This window comes from Mesocricetus auratus, unplaced genomic scaffold, assembly GCF_017639785.1.
Source record: "Mesocricetus auratus isolate SY011 unplaced genomic scaffold, BCM_Maur_2.0 Super-Scaffold_100003, whole genome shotgun sequence".
Taxonomy (NCBI): Eukaryota; Metazoa; Chordata; class Mammalia; order Rodentia; family Cricetidae; genus Mesocricetus; species Mesocricetus auratus.
Window position 1 is genome coordinate 63,255,370 of NW_024429188.1, and position 24,487 is coordinate 63,279,856.

At 37.3% G+C, this 24,487-nt stretch overlaps 1 protein-coding gene and 1 long non-coding RNA gene across 5 annotated transcripts in view; one reads left to right on the forward strand and one right to left on the reverse strand.

The window, feature by feature from the left end:
• Positions 1–542: 542 nt before the first annotated feature.
• On the reverse strand, positions 543–10,857 carry LOC106021326. 3 transcript variants are annotated; one of them, XR_005876817.1, is made up of 4 exons: positions 10,708–10,857; positions 8,275–8,456; positions 2,856–4,340; positions 543–600 (listed from the first exon to the last, which is right to left on the reverse strand). It is a non-coding gene; the product is annotated as an uncharacterized LOC106021326 (long non-coding RNA). The 3 variants fall into 3 exon arrangements; XR_002383222.2 differs by lacking the exon at positions 543–600 and having other exon boundaries at positions 2,348–3,504; positions 4,274–4,340; positions 10,708–10,852; XR_001196629.3 differs by lacking the exon at positions 543–600 and having other exon boundaries at positions 2,348–4,340; positions 10,708–10,851.
• Positions 10,858–11,009: 152 nt separating this feature from the next.
• Positions 11,010–24,487, forward strand: part of Pcdh11x (protocadherin 11 X-linked) — a 526,718-nt gene continuing 513,240 nt past the window's right edge. Inside the window, exon 1 of one of the 2 annotated variants that reach the window (XM_005072516.4) lies at positions 11,010–11,336. The gene's annotated coding sequence lies outside the window, so the exon portion shown is untranslated. The remainder of the gene's footprint in view (positions 11,337–24,487) is intronic. The other variant, XM_040744355.1, reaches the window with a different exon arrangement.

Consider the following 24,487-nt stretch of genomic DNA (forward strand, 5'->3'; position numbering starts at 1 on the left):
ACTTCTCTACCTGAAGTTGAGTCCAGGAAGATCAAAGAATTTAGGATAATTTTTTCTTCCATTTTTTAATTTAACTTTTTACACATGTCGCTCTCAGTTCCCTCTCCCTCCCCGCCTAGACCAACCCCCCTATCCTCCCAAACCCTCACACCCACTTCATCCCCCTTCTGCACCGCAGGGAGGGCAAGGGCTTCCATGAGGGATTTTCAGAGTCTGTCACATCATTACGGGAAGGGCTTAGGTCCTTCCCCATGTGTCCAGGCTGAGAGAGCATCCCTCCACATGGTATGGGTTCCCAGAGTCCATCTGTATGCCAGGAATAAATACTGCCCTACTTTCCCAGGTCCCACAGATTGCCTCTTCTCTGTCACTCAGGTTCGGTGGGAGGGATGTCTGGATTAGTCCCATGCTGGCTCCTCAGTCATCAGCCTGGGATCCATGTGCTCCCCATTGTTTAGGTCAGCTGCCTCTGTGGGTTTCGCCAGCCTGATCTCGATTCCTTTAGTCATCACTTCTCTTTGCAACTGGGTTCCAGGAGTTCACTTCGGTTTCCAGCTGTGGGTGTCTGCATCTGCCTCAATCAGCCACTGGATGATAGATCTAGGGTGGCATAAAAGGTGGTCATCATTCTCATTATCATGGAAGGGCATTTACGGTAGGCTTAGTGCCATTTGGTGTCATTCTTGTAGATCTGTGAAGATCTCACTAATGCCAGATCTCTCCTCCAAATTATAATGGCTCCCTCATTTATGGTATCTCCCATCCTTCTCTCCTCTGTTCTTACCCTGGCCCAACCTTCATGTTCTCCCATGTCCCCTTCTCCCCTCCTCTTTTTCTCCCTCACTTTCTTCCATTTCCTTCTGCCCTCTCCTTCTTCTTGCCCCCCCCCGCCAGATCCAGTTAAGAGATCTTGTCCTATAATCCTTCTGTGGGTTACCATGCATATTTCGCTTAGGGTCCTCCCTGCACCCCAGACTAAAAAAAAATCAGTAGCCCTACTATATATAGAAAATAAAGGGGATGAGAAAGAAATCAGAGAAACATCACCCTTTACAAAAGCTGCAAATGCCATAAAATATCTTGGGGTAACTCTAACCAAACAGGTGAAAGACCTGTATAACAAGAACTTTGAATTTTTAAAGAAAGAAATTAAAGAAGATACCAGAAAATGGAAAGATCTCCCATGCTCTTGGATAGGTAGGATCAACATAATAAAAATGACAATCTACAAATTCAATGCAATCACTATCAAAATACCAGCACAATTTTTCACCGAAATGAAAGGAAAATCATCAACTTTATATGGAATAACAAAAGACCCAGTATAGCCAAGTCAACCCTGTACAATACAGAAACTTCCTGAGGTATCACCATCCCTGACTTCAAGCTCTCTTATATAGCTATAGTTTTGAAAACACCTTGGTATTGGCACAAAAACAGACAGATAGAACAATGGAATTGAAGACGCTGATATCAACCCACACACCTTTGAACACCTGATCTTTGACAAAGAAGCTAAAACTATACAATGGAAAAAAGAAAACATCTTCAACAAATGATGCTGGAGTAACTGGATGCTGGCATGTAAAAGACAACAGATAGATCCATATCCATTGCCATGCACAAAACTTAAGTCCAAATGGATCAAAGACCTCAACATCAATCCAGCCACACTGAATCTCTTAGAGGAGAAAGTGGAAAGTACCCTTGAATGAATTGGTACAGTAGATTGCTTCCTGAACATAACAGCAGTAGCACAGACACTGACATCAAAGATTAATAAGGGGGACCTCTTTAAAATGAGAAGCTTCTGTGGGGCAAAGGACACCGTCAACAAGACAAAACGTAGCCCACAGAATGGGAAAAGATATTCACCAACCCCTCATCTGACAGAGAACTGATCCCCAAAATTTACAAAGAACTCAAGAAGCAAGTCTCCAGAACACCAAAGGTCCCAATTAAAAAGTGGAGTATGGAACTAGAGAATCTCAATGGAGGAGTCTAAAATGGCCAAGAGACATTCGAGAAAGTGCTCAACATCCTTAGCCATCAAGATAATTCAAATCAAAACAATTCTGAGATACCATCTCACTCCTGTCAGAATGGCTAAAATAAAAAACACTAATGACAGTTTATGCTGGAGAGGATGTAGAGAAAGGGGAACACTCCTCCACTGGTGGTGGGAATGCCAAATTGTGCAGCCACTTTGGAGACTGGTATGGAGATTCCTCAGGAAAATGGAAATCAGTCTGCCACAACATCCAGCAATTCCACTTTTAGCCATAAAATCAAAAGATGTACCCTCATACAATAAGGACATCTGTTCAACTATGTTCATAGCAGCATTATTTGTAATAGCCAGAATCTGGAAACAACGTAGATGCCCCTCACCTGAAGAGTGGGTAGAGAAAATTTGGTACATTTGCAGAAAAAAAATGGGATCTTGAAATTTGCCAGCAAATGTATGGCCCTAGAACAAACCGTCCTCAATGAGGTAACCCAGTCACAAAAAGACAAAAATGGTATCTACTCACTCATATATGGATTTTCGACTTTAGTAGAATTTTAAGGATAGGATTTGAATACCAATCTGTGCTTCTCTATTCCTTCCTAAAACATAACACTATTTTCTTCTTTACAAAGTCTACAAGATAAATACTATTGTGAAAGAGTGGCATTGATGACTTTCTCTTTTCCCCTAGAACTTGTATTTCTTTTCACACCAGTCTCCAGAGGAATATTTTTACTACACTGTAGTACTTGTTCAATTTAAAAGAAGCATAGAATAACATCTTAACATTATGGTAGTGAAACTGAAGGATGAAGAACATGAAAGATGTTCAAAGTATACTTACTGTTTTCCTTTCTCAGGTCTCAGAGAGATATAGCTTGGAACAAAAGATTACCTTCTATTTTTTAGTTATTAAGAATTAAAAACCTAAGCCAAGTTAATTTTATTAAAATTTATTGAACTAGTAAGTTTTATTGAACTAGAAATGTAGCTTTTTGGCAAATATAATGTTAAAATTATGCTTATTTGATAATTGTTTTGGTCAAAGTGCACATCAGTCCCAGATAGCTCTGTAAAATGTAGCATATGCCTTACTTCTAAGAAATTGTTAATTTATCTTACTTTTTGAATTGGCTTGCATAAAGACATTTGAGTAAAGACTAGAATGACACAAATTAGAAATTAAATGTAACTTAATAAATATTTTATTACCATACAATCCATCATGAAATGTTAGCTTATAATCTTAGTTTGAAAAATATGGATTAATATGTTCAATACTTTATCAAAAGTATGTAATTCTTGAGGTTTGTAAGTGAGGATTGAGATCCATATTTTGTTAAATATGTGGACCTGATTGAGAGATACCTCAAAGCTCTTATACATATTGTCTTGCAAATGTGCCTTAAATAAATGTAACTTTTCTAGATCTCCATTCTTGTGTCAGAACACTGCCAAATTATGTTCTGAGAGTTCTGTCTTCCAACTTCTCCCTGTAAAGATAATCAAGATTTTAACAATTCATAGGCTTAAGATGCTTGGAACCCAATGTCACTTAGTAACTTTCAGAATTTGTAATTTCATACTCTGTCATTTTATTTGTACTTACTTATTGTTGGTAATTTTTCCAATATTGTTACAACTCCATGGTGATCTTTTAAAGAATAAATTATAATTGATAGAAAGTGTGGGCATTAATTCTGTTTAATTGTTCAAAGGTAATTAATAGCTTTGCGTAATACTTTACTTACTATGGCGAACTGCAGAAGTCTTACCAGCACATTGATTTACACCAGTAAAGTGATTTACACAGTATACACTATTCAAGAAGCAAAACAAAAATATAAAGCTAATGTCAGAAGATATTGAAGCTATTTTGCCCACTCTGCTTGGAGTGTATTCTAACAAGATCATAATCCTGTGGTAAGTCGAACATTTTTTATCAGTATGAATTCAAGGCTTTAGAGAAAGGGACTGTTGGATACCAGGCAGTGTGCCCATGCTCTTAGTATCAAAGCGTGATTTAATTCTGCATACTAGCATATGCTCACATCACTGAAGGAGATAAGGGAGACAGTTAATCTTGTATATCAACTTGCTGGAATTTAAGTTCAACATGAAAACAAATTCTGGGCATGTTCAAGGAAAATTCTAGGTTGGGTTAATTAAAGTGGGAAAACCCATCTTAAAACCACCCTTCTATGGGCTGAGGTTCGGTAATGAATAAAGAGAAATTAAGCTGAAACACCAGTATTCATTTACCTCTGATTGTTGCTACTGATGCTGCAATCTGCCTATTGACTTCCATGCTGTGATTTATCCCTTCAATCTGTGAAAAAAACATAACAAAACATAACAACCAACAAACCAAACAATCAACAAAAATCCATTTTTCTTAAGCAGTTTTTGTCACAAATCTTTTCACTTCCATGAGAAAAGTAATTAATTACTTGTGTAATAGTAGAAAATAAAAAACTAGTGATGGAATTGACAGTAAATCTCAAATTTACTGAGTTTAGCATAAGAAAAGTAAACATTAAATCAAAAAAGAAAGAGATGCAAAAAGATGTAAATTTCAGAATGAATCTTTTCTCTCTCCACAGAACTAGAAAAGTTAGTAAGAAATTAATGGCAGTATTTAAAATTGATAAGGATACACACAGAATTTTATTTTCAGAGTCAGATTTTGTGTTATATGTTTGTCCCTAAAACAAGTACTTGTCTATACTCCAAGTCCTTTACCTTTACTATCTGGCCAGTCAATGAAGATAACAAGAGGATTGATTCAGAGTTCAGTTGCACTTGTTGTTTCACTGTAATTAAATTTTACTAAAGAAAGAGTAAAAATTCAATACATCTTTCTTTTTACACTGAATCATCATTATTAATCTTATGTGAAAAGAAAGAGAAACTGAATAGTTAAGATTAACTATTTTCACTGTTTAGTGTTACGGGTTTTTTTTTAACAGATACAGAAACTGATATTCAGGTAAGTTTTATTAGTAAAGAAGTAGAAACTGTTTAATTTGAAATTAAAAATATTATCATGTCGAATGTGTTGTCTAGTCATTTAAAACATATTTGAAGTAGCGTATTCAATGAAAAAAACAGCTCAAAATAGCCAGCCCTTAACTATCTTTTTTGAATAAATAACAGCCAAAGTTATTTTAAAGTTATTTGACTTTATATTTTTGGTAACTTAACCTACACTGTAATTGTTACCATACATTAGAAAACAGAAATAATTTCATAAGCCACAAAAAAGTTAAACCTGCTTATCTCATAGTCATATCTTAGAAATAAAGAAGCTTAAGAAAAAGGCTTGGAATAGTCTGGGATTATTTCAAAAATCCTGAAAAATGTGTGTTTGCATCAGCCTCAGGATAGTGATTTGGCAATGTGTGACTGTTTTCCAATGTGTGCTAATGTGTTTCTTAAAAGTAAAGCATTATGTGATATTCACCTTACTAAGGTCAGAATGTTGGCAAGATGAAAAAGATTCATCCCTAATATTAAACAAACAAGAAAAATAGAATTCTGTTTTACTCCACAGTCAAAGCAGCTCACATTATTTTTTAACTGCATGACACAGCATCTGGATAACTTAAGCCAACATCCTTCTTAGGAAATAAAGATAGGAATTGTAAATAATATTCTGAAGTTTTGATTCTTTAAAGAGACAATATCTTCCTGTGCTTGTGCAGTGACAGTGCAATACAACTAATTATCACACAGAATTTGAAGAGTTTCATTTAATGCAATGTGGAAAACTGAGAATTCAGTATAAGATTGTATTCTTTAGTGGATAACAGTAACTACGAGGACTTACACTTACTCATTTCCTGGCAATAATTAGAGTCCTGTGCTTCAGCAAAGTTCAGCTACACACACAATGCTGTCATTCCCTGAGCTTAGGAAAAAAAACTAGGCTGCAGCTTTTGTCCACTCAAAATGCCAAACTGTTCAGGCTTGAAGGGAAGAGAATCTTATACGGCCTGATCACTCCAGTTATTCCAAAACTACTTCATTAGCAAGGTTGTTGAAGTAGCCAGTTATGGCTATAAAAATCTTTCTTCCTTGAGAAATCCAATATTGGGTTCTTTCCTTGCCCCTCCTCCTTCAGCTTTTTGTTGTTAGGAATAAAGAACAAATTCAAATGTCTCCCACTTAATTGCCCAAGTACTACTGCAAACATTTAATATTATTTTGGTAATGTGGTAGCACCCTGAGAAAATAAAAGGGGCAGGGGGGAGTAAAAGAAAAAAATGAAGAAGAACAACCACAAAAAAAGAAAGCTAAAGCTCAACCTTACAAGTTATATCCAGGAGGGAATCGAGAACTGTGAGTTTCATTTCACAGGTATGCCCCTTTCAAATTCTAATAATCTATCGTGGTGGACCGGGGGATGGGTGCTAGAAGCCTATTTTTCTAAGCTTTCACTAATAGCACCCTCTAGTGTTTCCAGTTAAGCTATGCATATGGTTTTCAGCTATTAATACAAAGAAAAACTGTAGTTAAAACTATTAACAGCTTAAGGGACTGTAAAAGCAACTTTTCTTCCATTTCTCCATGTTTAAATTCATCAGGAATTCATTTGCCTTTTGTGTCCTCATACTTATCTCAGACTTACTTTGATATGTTTCTGTACAAATGATGTAGTAGTAATTATGTCTTTAGTTGAAAACATAGTTTCTAGACTTTTCAGAGAATTTATATACACATTATCATTTCTGAATATTTCAGCATCATCCTAATATTATTATGTATCTTTATTGCTAGTATACTGAATAATGACAACTCCTTAATTTTGTGTCAGGCAGTACTGAACATATTGGGTACATTAACTTAAAGAATTCTATAGGTATGTGAAGGTGGGTAATGCTATCCTCACATTTAGGTGAATGAACAGAAACTTTATGCAACAATTCTGTTCCTAAATGTTTTAAAAGTACACATATACAGTTTCAAATATACTGCAGCTAAATTTCAATAATAAAAAACAATTACTTTGAATGATAGTTCTATTCAAACAATTACTCAGAATAAGGACATTACATAGAGATATGCAATGTTAAGATATTTCATATATATATATATATATATATATATATATATATATATATATATATATGAATGCCCACATCCTAAGAAATCTTCAAATAGGATATGGATTTTATTATCCCAGAATATCTCAAATTGAGAATCACATTTCATGGACTCAGCAGTTGAATATGGAAAGTGTGACTGTCCTTTTCTTGACAGTTGAGCATCATTGTCTGCTAATAATTGCAATTGCAATTGGTTTATTATTAAGCACAGAAATACGGAGAATACATCTTGTTCTGTATTATCTACTTTCCAAATAGCCATTATCATCTATTAACTACAGTATTTGTGCACAATGTATAGTAAAAGTTGTTTAATACAACACAAAATGACTGAAATTTTGTTATAAAGCAGCTATCATGTAAGAGACACAACATGCTTGCTCTGATTAATCTACTTGGTTAGTATAATGTGTTTTCTTCTGCAGAGTGATAACATTGGAGGGCAAATCCCAAGCAGATTATTCGATAAGCAGTATTTTAATGTAAGGGAATCTGAAATAAGAGAAATTCATTGTCTTCACTAATCTTATATCTAAAATTGATTTGGCAGAGTGATTGATATATACAGTAACAGGCATTGCCAATAGTCATCCGTTTACCAGGAGAGCATGGCTGTTCAAACCTCCTTCAAATAAACACATTCTTTCTCAGGGTTCAATTCTTCAAGGTCTGAGAAACAACTCTACTCACTGAAGTTTAAAAAAGAAACATCTTTGATGATTTATATAATCATATAATGCTATAATGCCTAAAGTTAAGAGACTAAGCATATTTCTATATTTACAAGGTATAGAGTATCATAATTTCACTTTTATATGCATAACAGAATCATTGTTCAGGCTCCTAATTGGATCATTGAAGAAACTGCAGTAAATAGCAGTTTCTTCCTATCACTTCCTTCAACAAACACCGTATGCTCTTTTACTTTTGAGTACTTTATTAATTATAAGGTTTATTGTAGAATTTACGTTATGAAAATCTGTAAGCATACAATCTGAAAACCATATGCAAGAGAACAACATAAAGTACTGCAAAATGTACAGGTTGGGTACTATGACTCTATATTTTATAGCTGTAGAATCTATTCTCCTTTATTTTCATGCTAAAACAAAACCCAAAAAAAGAAAAGAAAAAGAAGATGATAATAATATCTACCTCATGGAGTGGTTTTTGAGGATTATTAGGGCTATTTAATTATGCAGGAACTCCATAAGTTCATTTAGAAATAGAGATTCCATTCTGTCTGCAGGCATAGCAAGGTCCTCATCAGTTCTTTCGGAGTTAGAATTCAGTCTGCTTTTGCCAGGTGTCCCAGCTTCTGGTTATTTCATTGTGCACTGGTGCCATCATCAGTCAGAATACAGGCAAAGAGAAAATGTGGAAATTTATTATTTTCAGATGTGAATTTCTGTCAATCTTGTCAACAAACTGCATTTTTTATCAGATCATTTTCTGGGTTACTTAGTTCAACTTGTAGAGTCTCCTTGGTATATAAGTAATGCTTCTACTCCACAGAGATGGTTTTCCTTTGGAATATACACATAAAATGAAATACTGTGCCCTACACTACAGAAGACTACTATAAAGAATTCATTTGGCTAAATGTAAGGATAATCCACTCTGATTAGATTGCCAGAGACTAAAGTGTTTAGAGTAATATCCTTGTGTAAATTACCTGTGGTTTATGAGTATCAGTTTAGGAATTATCAAACAGACTTAGCCATATTAACAATACAATTCTGTCATGATGATAGCTTTAACAACAGTTAATGACTTGTTATCTCCCTTTACACCTAAATGAGATGGAAATCTTAAATCAATTGATTGATCTCTGCTATAGGTGTTTTGGAGAGTTATTTGTGCTTTGAAAATATTCCCGTGATAGAGCTTTGCCTCACTCTTCTAGATCAATCACTATCCCCTATGATAGTGTCACCCAACAGTACAACATCCAGGAGTCAGACCAGCAATTAAGTGACAGCATCTGATTTTATCCCCTACACATTTCCTTGCTCCGAAAAAGAGGATAAAGCATTGATACATACTATGAATAATGCAGTCAGGGGTACAACAGGAATAGAATATAATGGCAAACCGTCTCCCTGGACCTGTCTGTATAAGCAAATACTTTCTTGTGTTTTATTTCATTTCATTCAGACTGTATTGAACGGGCATGCTAAGGTTTCTTTTAGCAGTGGTTTCAGGTATATAAGAAAAATGCAACAGGAAAAATTATTTGAGGAATTTTTGAAGCAAATTTTAAGTAAAAAAAAAACTACAACTGGAAAGTGTAAAAGGGTTAGGAAAATAGAGTAGTGCAAAGTGGATTCAATATAAATATTTGTGGATTCATAAAGATTTGCCCCTAAGAGAAATTTTCTGGAAAAAAAAGCTGATTAGGGAAAATCATCTAATAATAACTAGCATACTATTCCCTTTTTCATGTTCTGTTCCTTTGCAGATGCAACCTCTCATTCTATTTTCCCTTCAGTATACAAGAGTAAAAACTGAATACTAAGCTTTTAGTGCCTGAAAGCAGTGTACTTTTTCTCCCTTTTACATAGAAAAATAAACAACAAAAACCCCAAAATGAAAAATAAATTTTCCTTTTAAAACTAGAGTGGAGAGCCAGAAATCTAAGTTTTTCTACACATTAATCAAGGAAAGTGTGTTATTTCCTAAAATGCACACCTTCTGTACATCTGTCTCATTTTCTGGCCTCTAGATAAATATAAGGACTTTCTCCTTAAGATAAGAATCACAGATGTCTGGCTATTGTTACTTGTTTTGATATCATTCTATAGGTAGGGAATCAGCTACTGCGTCTTGATACTCATTACATATCTGAGCCAAAACCTTACACAGTATCCCTTGTTGCTTTAGTGCTCTTGGGAGACCTGACAGCCAACTGGGCTGCCAAGCTTATTGGCACGCATTGGGCTTGCAGCTCCAGGCTGGGATCTTCCTTGTCTGCTATGCTTTCCTGACACCCAACTGTGCTGGTGTTGTTTGCATAGTGATCCCCCAACTACAGAGCAACAGGCATGGACCTGATTAATGATCTCTTAGTTGTTCTGGGATAGCCAAATGCCGGTTTTCCTCCTCCCCCACAACACCCCACCCCTCACTGGAGGATCAGTGTACATCTAGGTATCTGAGGTATCAGGGACCCCTCACAGTTGAATATGGCATATTCAGAAACAGGCGATTGGCTCAAAATGCGGGTTTTCCTGGCTCTTGCCCCTACTTCCACTAGTGTGCCCTAAGTATCCTTTGTATGAGAAAATGGTGCGGCTGTGTGCAAGTTCTGTTGCTGGACTCAGTGGAGTCAGAGGGATGTAGAGAAAAACACACAGACCAAGAAAAAAAAATTCAAACTTCTGTAAGATAATGTAAAGGCATGAAACTTAAAGGGGAGACTTAAAGTACGAGTAGAGGGGGACCACCGTGAGCAGGAAAGCATGCCCTTCTTATTTCTTCTTATTTAGCTCTGTGCTTCCCCTAAGCCTCCAGTCCCGTAAAGGAGCGCGGAGGCAGTGCGCATTCCACCTCCCTCTCTGGGCTACAAGCTTAACTTACCCAGCTTACCTCAATCTCGCCCCCGCACCGCTCCTGGGGTTCAGCGTCCGCTGGGAGAGGCCGCCTCCTGAGCTGGAGTGGGATGCGGGGTGCAGGGAGTGGGGATCAAAGGGGGGTACCCAGCAGTTGATGCTACGCCATCCCCTCCCAGCAGGCGGCTAGGGCACTAGTTCACTCCTCTTCCCCCGCCTTCCACTCGCTCACCCCCCTTCTGTCCCCCTTCCCCCCTCCTGTCTAGTCCCTCCTCCTCGCCATTGAAAAGGGCTGGCTTGGCAGTGGCTCCTTGCAGTCGTCGGAACTGTCAGGGCGGGAGGAGCTGTGAGCCAGAGCAGCCAGAGCAGCCAGAGCAGCCAGAGCAGCCAGCAGCCGACCGCGCAGCAAAGCGGAAAGCCAGACTACCAGAGCGCACAGAGTGGCAGTAGCAGCAGCTTTAGGCTACCCAGGCAGCCCAGCTTGTCCGGGCAGCCTCACTAGCCTCAAAACCAGCCTCCACCACCAACAGCTTCTCCGCGGACTGCGAGCTGTGGCGGTACATCCCGCTACAGCAATCGCAGTCTCCGTGGAGTAGGCGGAAGCCTTTTTTTTCTCCTTTTTCGTTCCCCCCCCTTCATTCTACTCAAGAGGAGTCTTAATAGTAGGTAAGTATCGGGTCCGGGTGCTAGAGACGCTGAGACTGGGGACACATGGCATTTCCTGCACTTAGGACGCAGTGATTGCCTGTGCATGGGGTCTGGACAGTTGACCACAGCTTGCTTTTAGAACGCTGCTGGTGCCCTCTCTTGCGGGTTTCTGTGACCTAGAGGTAAGAGAAAGAGCAAACCCCAGAGGTGAGCTCACACAGAAAATCTTTTGGCACTACCTCCTCTCGGTTTGGTTACTTTGCAAAAACTCTCACTTTTGTCAGAAAAGTGTCCGCGCTTGAATTTCCCAGAGATAGGCTGTGCAAGGCTGTGCAAAAAGGTCTTTCGCTTTAATTGATTCCGCCAGCTTCAGCGAAGATGAATGAAACTAATCATGAAAAGTGTGTGGATGCGGAGTTAACGCCCCAGACTGTTGGGAGCAGGCGGCGGGGGGGGGGCGGGAAGGCGAGGGGGTCCTCTCGGAGTGATTTCAGATGAAGGGCAATGCCCCAGCAGCGAATCTGCGGTGGACCCTCAGAGCAGGCCCAGATGCGCTCCTCACTCTGGGGGCTCCGATTTGAGTCCCAGTTGGCTAGCATGAACCCCTGGTGGGGGCAGACCTTTGCCGCTGGGCATGGGAAAACATTGTACACAGCAGGACGCCCAGGGTCCCTGTGGTTTGGTCCTCCTGGCTGTCTCCCTTTTCCACCTGCTCTGGGACCTAGAGGATGTGGAAATGGTAGAGGTGGGAAATTCTGCTCCATTTACAAATGCAACTTCTTTTAAACCAGCAGCTGAAAATCGGTGTTCTTTTCTCATTGGGGGAGATAAAATGACTTCCTAAGTCAAGCCCAACATAAAAGGGTTTCTTTTTCTCTAGAGAAATGATTTGGGATGCCTTAGCCAAATGAACGCCCACCTATGTCATAAATCCATGGCATTTCCCAAGAGAGACCCAAAAAGCAGTTCCCTCCACAAAGGAATGATCTTCCTAGAGCATGTACAAAGCGGCCCCCTTTTGCGAAAATGCCTCTTTCTAAGCGCGTCATTGGAAAAGGTGACTTTAAAAAGCGACCACATTGCTTTGGAGACTTAGGGGGAGCGCAGTAACTGTCTACCTCAGGCTGGAGACACTACTTCCCTATGAGCAGAGTCACAAAGCTAATTGTCCCTGGGGTGTCAGTGTCCCAGAGTGCACAGAAGGATTCCTTTCCATGTCTCCCTCAAGGAAAGAATTTTTAGGGCTCAATGAAGATGGCCCCTTTGCTGCCTGTGATTTATTCCGGGCTCCACTGGGTTAGCCGCCTTTGCAGCTTGGGGTTCGTGGCATCGGGGTGCTCTCCTGGAGTATGTGAGCACGCATCTGCCAAGTAGACACTAGCCTCCGTGAGCAGGGTACCCTTCCAAAATGTTGCCTCCGAGGCTGGAAGTCCAATATTGCGCCACTGCGGCACCCACCCACAAAGTAAATCAGGGACAGAAGTGGGGCTACGACAAAAGAAAAAAGAAAGAAAATGAAAGGGTAACAGCAACACACAATAAAAGCAAAAACATGACGCTGTTCTTTCCCCTACTATGAGGAAACTTTCCAAGGCAGATTTATACCAGCTTATGGACTGTTCCTGTACAATGGACATAGTGTGAAAAAAAAGTGGCTAAGAATATAGGCCATGGGCAAAAGGTGATAAAAGATGGGAGAGTCCTAGTGATAGAGGAGCCCTGTGCATGGTCCTACCACTGCAACCAGGAAACAACCTGAGGAGCCGGCGGAGATTTCCAAACACCGAGTACAAAGCCAAAAAGATGAAGGCGCTAGGTGACCCAAAAAGGCTGTCTTCCATGTCCTCCATAAGAAAGAAAAGAAAGATAGACAGATAGAAAGAAAGAAAAAGAGAAAGAAAGAAAAACAAATGTGACTCAGGACTGAATAAAAAGGAATGGGGGAGGGTGCGCTTGCTGGCACCTCTGCAACTTTGGGAGATATGCACTTTTAATCTTGTTTGAAACAAATTCTCATGGTCACGAAGAGAGATAGCCACAGGGCTGTCTTTGCGTGTGTGTTTGTATTGGGGGGAGTTGGCATTTGAAAGCTGGGGGAAGTAACTGATAGTAAATATCCAGGTTTCACCTTTCTTGTCTTTGGTTTATTGGAGGCAGAGCCGACAGTGTGCGTGCGGTTTTGAGAAAGAACCAGGAGATGGACGAGCCAAGGTCTAAATCTACCTTTCTCCTGATGCTAATTTAAGAACCACCGCGCCCAGCTCGAGTCCCGGTGCCGCCTCCAGGGCGCTGAGTTTGCTAAGCGGCTAGCAAGCCCCTCCGAGAACGAGTCTTAGGAACGCAGTTCCTGCAGGGGTCCTCCTCGTCCGGGCCGCCCCTCCTTCTCTGGCAATGATGTCAGCGGCCGCGAGGCTCCCCGGGCCGGGAGGGAGACAAGCGGCGAGTGCGGGTTGGGGGCGCCAACAGGCTAACATTCCGGGCGCGCTACCTTTGCTCAGCCGCCCTGCATTCCTAAACTCTCCTCGAGCAGCAGACCCCCACCCCCAGCACCTTTTAGAGGCAAGCGGATCCCCCAAGGCACGTCAAGGTGCTGCCTTGCCCGCTGCGCTTTTCGAAAGCCGGCTGGAGCATTTGAGGTTTCCCTCCTTCCTCTTTTCAGCTGCTCTGTTTTTCCCAGTTTCCAGCTCACACATTTTTTTATTCACACCGAATTTCTGAATTTAATGGTCCAGTGGCGAGGTATAGGACAAGGAACTAGGTTTGAAATCTCCGAATCTCTGCGACCCCCGCCCTCCCCCACCCCAGCCACCACCACCACCACGTTGGGTGATTAGGAAGGATGTAGGGTTATTTTTATCCCTCTCCCCTGGTCTCTGTCTCTGCCTGCAACCTAAGGAAGCAAGTTCTTGGGGGGGTGGGGGTGGAGGTGGGGGCTCCTTCTCTTCTGGAGACTGGGAGATGGGGCGGTGGGGGAGGGGACGAAGGTGAATGCTCAGGATGGGGAGTCTGGTGGACGAAAATACTAGACTGGAAATAGGAAGTTGAATACTGGCTCAGAAGCAGCAGGCAAGAAGCCACGATGCTTTTTATTCTAAGGCTGCGGAGTCACTTCTGTGGACCGACGCGCCAAATTGGGAAGATTCCTGAATAGGATTTTTTACTAGACAGAAGCCCGCTGTAGCTTCCCTTTATAGCTTGCTTCAGTCTTTTTGAGGAACAACTCCCCACTTTGCTAAAAGCAAAGCAAATGCCCTTTCCAAATGATTGTGAACAATGTATTCTTTACCTCCAAGAGAAGGGTCCTAGCAAGCAGTTGGAGAAGGTTGTACAAGGCAAGAGGGAGGGGACACAGGCTGGGAATGTGGACAACAACTGAAGCCTGCGGAAATTAGATTCGAAGAGATCACAACAAACTGCTTAACTACTGCATTTTCCTTTGGAGGCAGAGGGGAATTGTGCAGTAATGAATTCTTCAGTTTTGTAAATGTGCGGTTTCTATCCCCCCTTTTCTTCCTTCCTGTGATGCAAAGTGTCCTTTACATGATACATGCTTCCTCAAAATTAAGAGTTGCTGTGTATTTGAAAGACAGGAAGAAGGGAACTCATATCAAGCATAAAGCCAAGTTCATTTTTTTGAGCTCAATCATTTGCTGAAGGTCAAGCCTCCCTGTATCACCCAAGTGTTATTCTGATGGATGTTCTTAATGTTGGGTTTCTGAATCTGGAAGACATGACTGACAGGATTGCAGGTTTCATATTATCCCTCTTCCTGGCACTCAAACTTTTTTCAAGATAGAAATTCCTGATAGTGAGTTTTCTGATTGTTGGTGGCAGGCAGAAATATGGTAAGGGATTTTAAAAGCAGAGCATTGTCCATTTTCTTCATGCTAACAGTCTCCAACGGCCTTTGGACAATATGTGTAAGATTCTTGGGGGATCACAGGAAAGCACACAGACGAGGAGACTTTATACAAACCACTGGCTTTGAACTACACCAGGGAAATATGTATGACTGCCACGTTTCCTATTAGTGGGAAAGGAAATTATTCAGGGGATGAAGACCTGAGAGCTAATTCGTTCCAATAATCTTGGTATACATAATAGAAAGGAGGTGTCATTCATTTATTTTTCACTGAAAAACTCACAACCATAAATTAGTCAACTATTGTGCAAGACAAAGTGTCAGGCTCTAAGAATCCAGAAGGGATTATGAAAAATTTGGGCTGGGCCTAATTGAGCTTAACAGACTCTCATAAAGCTAGGATATCTATGTGATGAATGTTCTAATTGTGCATAATGGAGGAAGGAATTAATTTTTTGCTAGGAGTTTAAAAAGTTCATTAAAAGTGTCTTCTTGACTATAAAAAAATATCCATTTCTAGTCAGTGCCTAGCCAAGTAGACATGAATGGTTTTAAAGAACAAAGTAGTAAGGAAAGAGTGATGGCAGGAATTTGTGGATTATTGTTGAATTAACAAGTATGTGTAATTCATTCTACACACCTTACAGATTTTTTTCAGAAGAAGCTAATAACAGTAAAATATCTTCCAGTGGGTGGCTCATGGAATACTGCTGTTTTTCTTTAAATTACATCAAACAAATTGACAAATTGCAATAGCAAATAGGGACCAATAAGGTGAAAAGCTTTTGTAATAACCAGAGCACCAGATATAAAGAGTAAAGTAAATTGGTAGAACTGAGAAAGGAATGCTACTTTGAGGGGAAGAAGTTTCTCTTTATTTATCTTCGTACTTAAATCATTTTATACATCACACTCTCCTGTGTCAATCTTGTATACACTTCATCTTCTGTCAAAATAAAATACCTTTTGTTCTAGACATCAGCATTTCTACAAGCACAGCTTTGCCCACTGTACTCCATTTTTCATACACATTCTTGAATCATCTCCAAACCCTACATCATTTATTCAGTTAACTATTTCAGCTTTCTCCCTAGTGTCCTGTTTAGACTTTCTTAAGTCTTTTTTTTTCTTTTCCTTAGACACTACCAAGCAGCTGTATTTTGTTTCCCTTTTCATTTTTTGTCTCACTGCTTTATCTCTGCATTAATTAATGCCCTAAATTCTTTCATATCCTATTAGCCATTAGCTATCTTAGCCTTTGCAGTAACTTCAAAGGAGCTTTAAATAAATAAATGAATAAATAAATAAAGCAATCTCTACCTCAAATTTTTACAAATTTGGTGAATTTACTTCTCTAAGGATGTTTAATATAGTCTCTGTCTTTTGCTGCTGTAATTTCAAACAAGAGTTTTAGTGGAATTCCTCTGACTTACTGCATTTTTAGTATGTCTGAGAAAGCTTGTTTTCTTTTGGTTGTATTTAGGGACTTGATATTGTGCATTGGGGAGTACTCCAACTTTTCCGAATTGTTCACTACACATTTTTTATACTGTTGCTTTACATCCTATCCTTTCTGGTGTGTCCTCTGTTTTCTGGTGTGGGAATTTCTTTTATTGGTTTTAGTATCATTTTTTAATTTCCTGCTACTTTTTCCTTAGTGAAATTTTTGTAACAGCAAAAATTTAAATATTTAGGGAAGGTATCATCATCTTTAGGATCACAGACAAGATTTTTTGAAGTCTTTACCAATTTGTGTTTTTATCAACATATAGTTACCATGCATAGAGAAAATGGAATCCCTTTGGATAAAATAAAACCTATTCTTCCAAAGTATCTTGATATGTGGGAAGAAAGGCAGTAATTTGCATGTTATTCTACATTATATACATTTGGCTCAAAGTTGTTGGGAAATAGTAGGGGGAAAATGCCATACAAACCTTTTTTTTTCAGAGAAGAAATGTGAGTTTTACCTTGGGAAAATAAAATATATAATAAGTACATTTATTTATACTTATTGATTTTATATTATAATATTTCATCTTACATGTCATTGTCTGAGCAGAGTTCTGTTGTTTGAAGACTTTATTGATCATTTAGTATCCTGAAGGAAGAATAATAGGTAAGATTCACTGATATTGTAGATTGGCTTGCAATATTTAATCTGATAATTCTTGAAACGGTTTGATTATTGAGCTGAAGTTAATAATAAAAGGCATATCTCAAAAAACATGGCTTAAGAAAGAAAAATGTCACTACTTATGACATATTTTTTCAAGATTTGTAAACCCTGTGGTATCAATAATAAAGCACAGACTTAACAATAGAGGAAAACTAGTGTAGTGTCTTCAGAGTTTAAGTTACACACATATAAATATTAAACTTTTATTAAGAGCCAAATAAAAATAAATAGCTAAGTATTTTCCATTACAGTTTATAATTAAAAGAATGATTTGCCAAAATCATAACTGTCTCCATCTTTTAAACTCTGAAGATCTTCTACTATTTAAGAATTTACTGGGCTAATTTTATTATTTCTAATGCTATAGATAATGATCAGTATGATTTTTAAGCTAAAATAATAACAATAACAATAGTTGTCCCTTCCATCACAAATGTGAAAGTGTTTTTTTCATCTAATTCATTCATGATGAATGTCGACAACTGTATAATAAAAAGAGCAAAGAAAAAAGAAAAAATGATATTTTGGAATAAGATTTTTTTCTTATTCAATTTAAATTGTTTTTATAGTGTATAGTTTATTTTATTTTGACAATACTTAAATTACTTTTCATTATAAAAGTAAAACTCATTTCTTTTTTAACCCTTTGTTATTAGAATGCAAGGTGAAATTTAAACTGATTTTACAGTTCATTTGCTAGCCTCATATAAAATGAAAGTCAAGTACTGCTTTCTACCACAGATTTGATTAATTCTATATTTTAACATCTTCAACATGTACAGCATTTCTGTATATTTATGTTATTTCAAAGTAGTTATTCGGTGTTGTATCACGTAAACAGAAGAAAAAAAGGAAGGCACTGTCATTCCTGTTTTTACTGTCTGAAGGTCAGACAGCTGAAATTAGAACTATTTTGTCTGTAAAATGTAAATGGATTGCTGTCATTCAGTCTTCCAGCCAGGACTTTCCCTTGACTTCTCCCTTGCCTCTCCTACTTCCCTGAATTTGTTTTATTCAAGTTCTGGATGTAGAAAACAAACAAACAAACAAAAAACCCAAAAACCATAGATAAAAACTAAAATTCTCAAAGATTAATACCTTCATGTGTATTGAAACATTTGTTTCTTGGCTGTTTGCTTTTTTCATCCATTTAATGCCTTTGTGCATTAATCTTGTGAATGTGTATAATAAAATAGTAGGATTATTGACATATTAACAGTATACATTCCAGACACTTAGACATTCCCTTCATTATACTCATAGGAAGAATTGAAACTGTGAACCTTCATAATACCACCCCATTAAGTTTGAGTTTACTTAACGTGCAAATATTTAGTGCTATATCTTAATTCACAACGCTTGTAAGACATCTCTGTTTCCATGTGATTTGTTTTAGAAGGAAGTTGTCAATGATTTTTTTATGTAATGTTTTGCTTTAGACATGGCATCTTTGAAGCCACATCAGTGTTAACCATTGTTTGGAGGTTTGTATCATATCCTACAAAAGACAGTAAGCTTGCAATACTCAAATCTATTGTTTTGTCTTCAAGATTAATAACATTTTCCTATGGATTTCGACATGGTAAGTAAGAGTGGGGGATTTTCTTAAATTATGTGAACATAGGGTATTTTATAATTTAATAGTATATACAGGGCAGCGTTGAGCAAATAACTTCAGCTCCCTGAATCAGTTGGCTCAAATAGAAAATAAAGGAGCTGTAAATTACTTCAAGACTCTTTGCAATAAAAAAGTCTCATGATGGTTCACAAAAGACAATATATACAACATTCGTCCTTGTTCTTTAACTCTATAAGCATTACTACTTTTAACCATTGCTAACAAAAATGCTGTGGCTTCTTTAGAATTGTAATGGACAGGTTGGCAAACAATGATGGCTCTTAGATTTAAGAAACTAAAGCTTTGAGGAGCTTCCATGACAAATCACATAAGTAATGAATAGTCAAATTAAATTGAACTAAATACACTTATTGAGTGCCACTCTTTGCATTATAGAACTCCAAGTCTAGGACAGGTTTCAGAACATGGAAATGGCAAATACCAGAAATATTGACTCTAGCCGGGCGGTGGTGGCGCACGCCTTTAATCCCAGCACTCAGGAGGCAGAGGCAGGCAGATCTCTGTGAGTTCGAGGCCGGGCTGGACCGATAGCCTCCAAAACAATAGAGAGAAACCCTGTCTCGTAAAAACCAAAAAAAATAAATAAATAAATTGACTCAAAAACCTCCAGCACAAAGATGCAGAACGAGTTCTCTAGGAGTTCATATAAGGTTTTGTGAGATAGACTGAGGAATCCAATTCTTATGAACATGCCTTTCCTACTTCTTCGTGTGTTTAGAATTCCAAAACACTGTTGTGTATGACATTTTAATTATCTTTGCTGAAATAGGTTTGCTATCTTATCAGAAGTTAAATATCTGGCTTTACTAAGTTAGGCAATTTCCTATTCGGACTCAGATCTGTGTTTCACACTTTCTTTTAAATTGAAACTATTAATTGTTCTTAAATTGTATATATTATGTTTTAAAATACACTAAATGATGTCTTGATATTAAGTGTCAAGTGAAATATCAGTTCATTAAATATATATATTAATTAAAAACGATTGGAAATGATTTATTACTGATAGCTAAAATACACGTTCCTGTAAGAAGGATTTTATTTTTATAAGTGCATATTTACTCTACAGACTTAAGTGTACATTTCTATGAAGGTTCAAATATAACTTTGGAAAGATTTTGAGGGAGCTTTTCTAAAATTTTCTCATTTAGTATGCCAGAATGTATGCTTAGTGCTAGAGAATATCTGTCAGGCAGAAAGGTAGACAGGGTAAGTATATCACAGCAAAGTTTTCCTTTCTCCCATAACCTTACACAGCTGTATTTTCCTTGGAGAAGGAGGAGAAAGGGTGAGGAAATAAGAATTCAAATGGAGAAGAAAGACCAACCAGAGTGTTAGGTGATGGGACTTCGATTTCAATCTAGTGTGAAATATGAAATCTTTGTGAAACTGCATGTGTTGGATTCTCTCTCTCTCACTTTGAATATAACATGTTTAGTATACCTTAAGTTTTATGTGACTGTAGTTTACTAAGATAAAAAAGCTTCCAAAGCATAAGACGGCATTATATTAAAAGAGAAGGTTAGGAAAAGCTACTAAACATACACACAACAGAGAAAGAAGAGAAGAGAAGAGAGAGAGAGAGAGAGAGAGTAGAGAGAGACACACACACAAGTGCACTATATAAATAAGCAAGATAAAAATCTTGCAGGCTACATGTCCATTGTTTTATCTTTCTATCAGAAAATACTATGTTCAATTTAACTCTGGTGTTTTTCCCCTTGTCTTTCAATTAGGCCCAATTTGTAGAACTTCCCTTGTTTGCAATTTTTCTTAGTCGCAAGATACAGTAAAATTAACAATCACTAAATACAGCAGTTAGACTATACACTGTCCTTTTTATAAAGTGAAGGGATGTGAAGCAGAATTATATAGGAGATACATTATAAATCCATTGAAAATTACATGCTTTGTAAATGTCTCACAATTGTGAGCAAGAGTAAACAAATTTGGAATGTGAGGCTAATGCTTCACAAAATGAATAGCTGTAAATGGATAGCTATAAAAACTTCAAAGTACTTTAAGAAATATAGCCAGTAGACGATTTGTAATAAATCAAGATCAGTACTAATGAATTGCAGTCCTAATTTCTGGTTTCTTGGAAGGTATATTTTATTTCTGTAGTTCTCAAACTTTAATTTGCAGAGCAATTATCTAGAAATCTTGTTAAAATGCAAATTTTGATTCAGTAGCTCTGGTTAAGACCTGGAGTTTTGCATTTCTGAAGAACACTATGGGCATGTTGATCCTGCTGCACCTCTGCCCACACAGAGCAGAGAGTAGCCAGTTCATCATCATGTAAACATGACAAAGATGAAAAGTTAACTAAACATAATATGATTTCAAAACTGAGTAATTTGATTTATTGTGCAAAGGATCACACATTTTAAAATCAAAGGGATGTATGATTATTTGCATTTCCATGAAGTTGATCACTATCTTTGGTCTAAGTAATTTATTTGAAGACGTTATCAGAATGAAAACCAGTTACTTGTTCATCTTATGCTTAACTTTTCAACAACTACACATGCATGCATTTTTATAGCTTGGAAATAGAAAACCATGGAACGCACATAATTAATAGTTCGTCAATATTTTATAAAAATTCCAAAGCAATCTATAAGCTTAAATCATTTTTATCAGGGTAGAGCTCCTTGAAATATCTTATTGATTTTTAATATATATTCTGCGCTTGTGTGTGTGTGTGTGTGTGTGTGTGTGTGTGTGACCATTGTGTAATATGTGTAAAAAATCAGAAGACAGCTTTCAGGATTTATTTCAGTCTGGGGAATGAACTCTTGTCATGAGGCATCACAGTAAGTACCTTTACTCATTTTTTTCTAGCATAATAAAATATTTTTAAAACTGTTTCACTCAGTCATTCATATTTCAGAGTTGTGAATTAAATTTTTACATCTTTACTTTATAAACTCAATATCTGGCACTTTGCAGTCAAGGAACAACAAAAAAAGACAGGGCAAAAGTGTTTATATGCATTTTTTTTGCTATTCACACCCCCCCAAAATAAAACTTAAAACTTGGAACAAATGATACATGACACACATGTTTGTTTTGTCATAAATAGGCTTCTGTTCAGAGTGTAGCACAATAGTTCCTTAATCTCAGTTTAACCTTCATTCCTAATCAATCTATAGAAGAAAAGTCTGCAGTCCATTTCTTTATGTGAATTTTACCTTGGTACAGAAGCAGCATTAAAGTGAAGCACCTATAAAACTATGTCAGATGTAAATGTTGAAACTGTGTTTTGGGGGAAGCACAATGTTGTCTGGCAGGGTTTATAGAAAAAGTATCACCTTAAAGATGTCTTATTTTGTGGCACCAAAATTCACCATCTTTCCCAGAGAGACCTTTCATCTTTCTGGAGCTCTAAGATTATAATAGCAAGTGTACAGCTAGCGACTTGAGGATCTCTGTGAACTACAGGGCCAATTGGATTAAAATGTTTTTTGAAAGTGGTAAATGAACTTGGGTGTGTGCCAAATTTGCCTTGCATTCCATTACACTTAACATTACTTAATAATGCTAAGTTAGTAAACTGTTTCCATGTGTCTTCCAGGGAGCTTAGAACAGCATGAATAGCATACATCTTACTTGGAAATAAATTTTAATTTATACATTTGACACTATAAGAGATAAATAACAACGTGTAACTGTAGAACAATTATAATGATACTGCAATAAAAGTTATGAATTATTTTTGAAATATGTTAATTTTTTGAACTTTCATTGGCCATAGGTAACTGAATCCGTGGAAACCAAAGCTATGGAAAAAGAAGTACTACTTTACTTGAAATAGCATCTCTTAGTGAGGAGAAGTGACTGTGCTGGCAGCTGGCTTTAACTGTATGAAAGACAATATATTATCATTTTAGTATTACTTTTCCTTGATTTTATAGTATTCCAATTTTTATCTCATTTGAAAATCTCATAATAATTGTGTGACACAGGTATTTGAAATACTCGATATTTTGAAAAAAGTAGCACAAATCTTTTTTTTAAAGATCATATACTTTTTAAGTGCCAGAGACAGGGAATAACACTAATTCTCTAAGCTTATGTAATACCTTTTTATGCCCACATAACATTAAGTAGACATACATGCTAAAGAAAAAAATAACTTTGTAATTAATGCATTGAAAGTTTTCAATTAATATTAGAAATCATTGAGATAGTTTATTGAGCTGTTTGCTTATTCATTTATTTTATGAGATAGCATCTTAATCTATAGTACAGCACTGCTTGGGACTCAGTATATAACCCAGGCTGACTTTGAACTACAGGTAATCGTGCCTTGAGATCCTGTGTGCCTGAATATCAGGTATGAGCAAGCCATTATGCCCAGAAACATGAGCTTTATTAAGGTAAGATCCGTAGCTTTAGAATTTTATAACATGTGGTGACATAAGTGTACAATTACTAACTATACATGATGAACTAGAAAAGAAAGATGTAATCAAACTGAATGAGGAAAAAAATGTTGCAGTTTAAAATAGGTTCCAAAATCAGAGTTGAGCTCCTTGACGTTTGTTTTTTGTGAAGACATACCCATTTGACAGAGTAGGCCTGGGAGAGAGTATTTGGCAGAAAAAAGAAAATATATTACAGCTGTGGATTAGTTTACCATGTGTTTTAAACTAAAACAAACAAAACAAGCAAAAAGACAATGAATTTGTGTGTGTGTGTATGTATGTGTGTGTGTGAGTGTGTGTGTGTGTGTGTGTGTGTGTGTGTGTGTGTGTGTTTTCTAACTGTGTTTTGGCAATGCTTGCAACTCTGAATGTTTGGAGATTTCATGTTTTTCATTTTAGTTTATACGTATTCCAGAATTTCCATTGTATAGGTTTTCAGTGAAAATAGTTAATCATCTAGGGTGAATAATTTTGCCCACGGGAAAATAACACTATGTATTCCCTTGGAAGAACAAGATTATTAGAAGATATTACAAAAATAACCTTTGTTGACAGAGAAGGAAGCCTTGTTTAGTTTCTGTAATGAACCTCATGAGATAATTAGTACATTTAAGAGTATAAATGACGACGTACATTCTAAGAGTTATTAAAGTTGTCAAGTTTTTTAAAAGTACAGCTTATTTAGGTAGCACTGTTATTAATATTTAGTTGTGAACTTGTTGTTTACATTTCAAAGCCAATATACTAGTAATTAGAAATCAACTTCCAGCCCCACGTTTTTCTTGTTTCCTTCTTTTCCAAACGAAGAAACAGGTTTTCCTAGGCTGTCAGATATCTTCTATAGGTTATGGCTTTAAGAGAAAGACAGAATTTATGGAGGTGGTTGCTTGGCCATACAGATTGTGATATAGTTTAGAGATAATTTATTCTCTTTTAATTTTATTTTCACTTATATATTTATTTATTTTTATTAGAAACAGTGGAACGAACCAGGCACATGGATGTCTTTTAGGAGGCCTGGGCAGTCTATGAGAAATTTAATCTTACAATGTTTAGTGA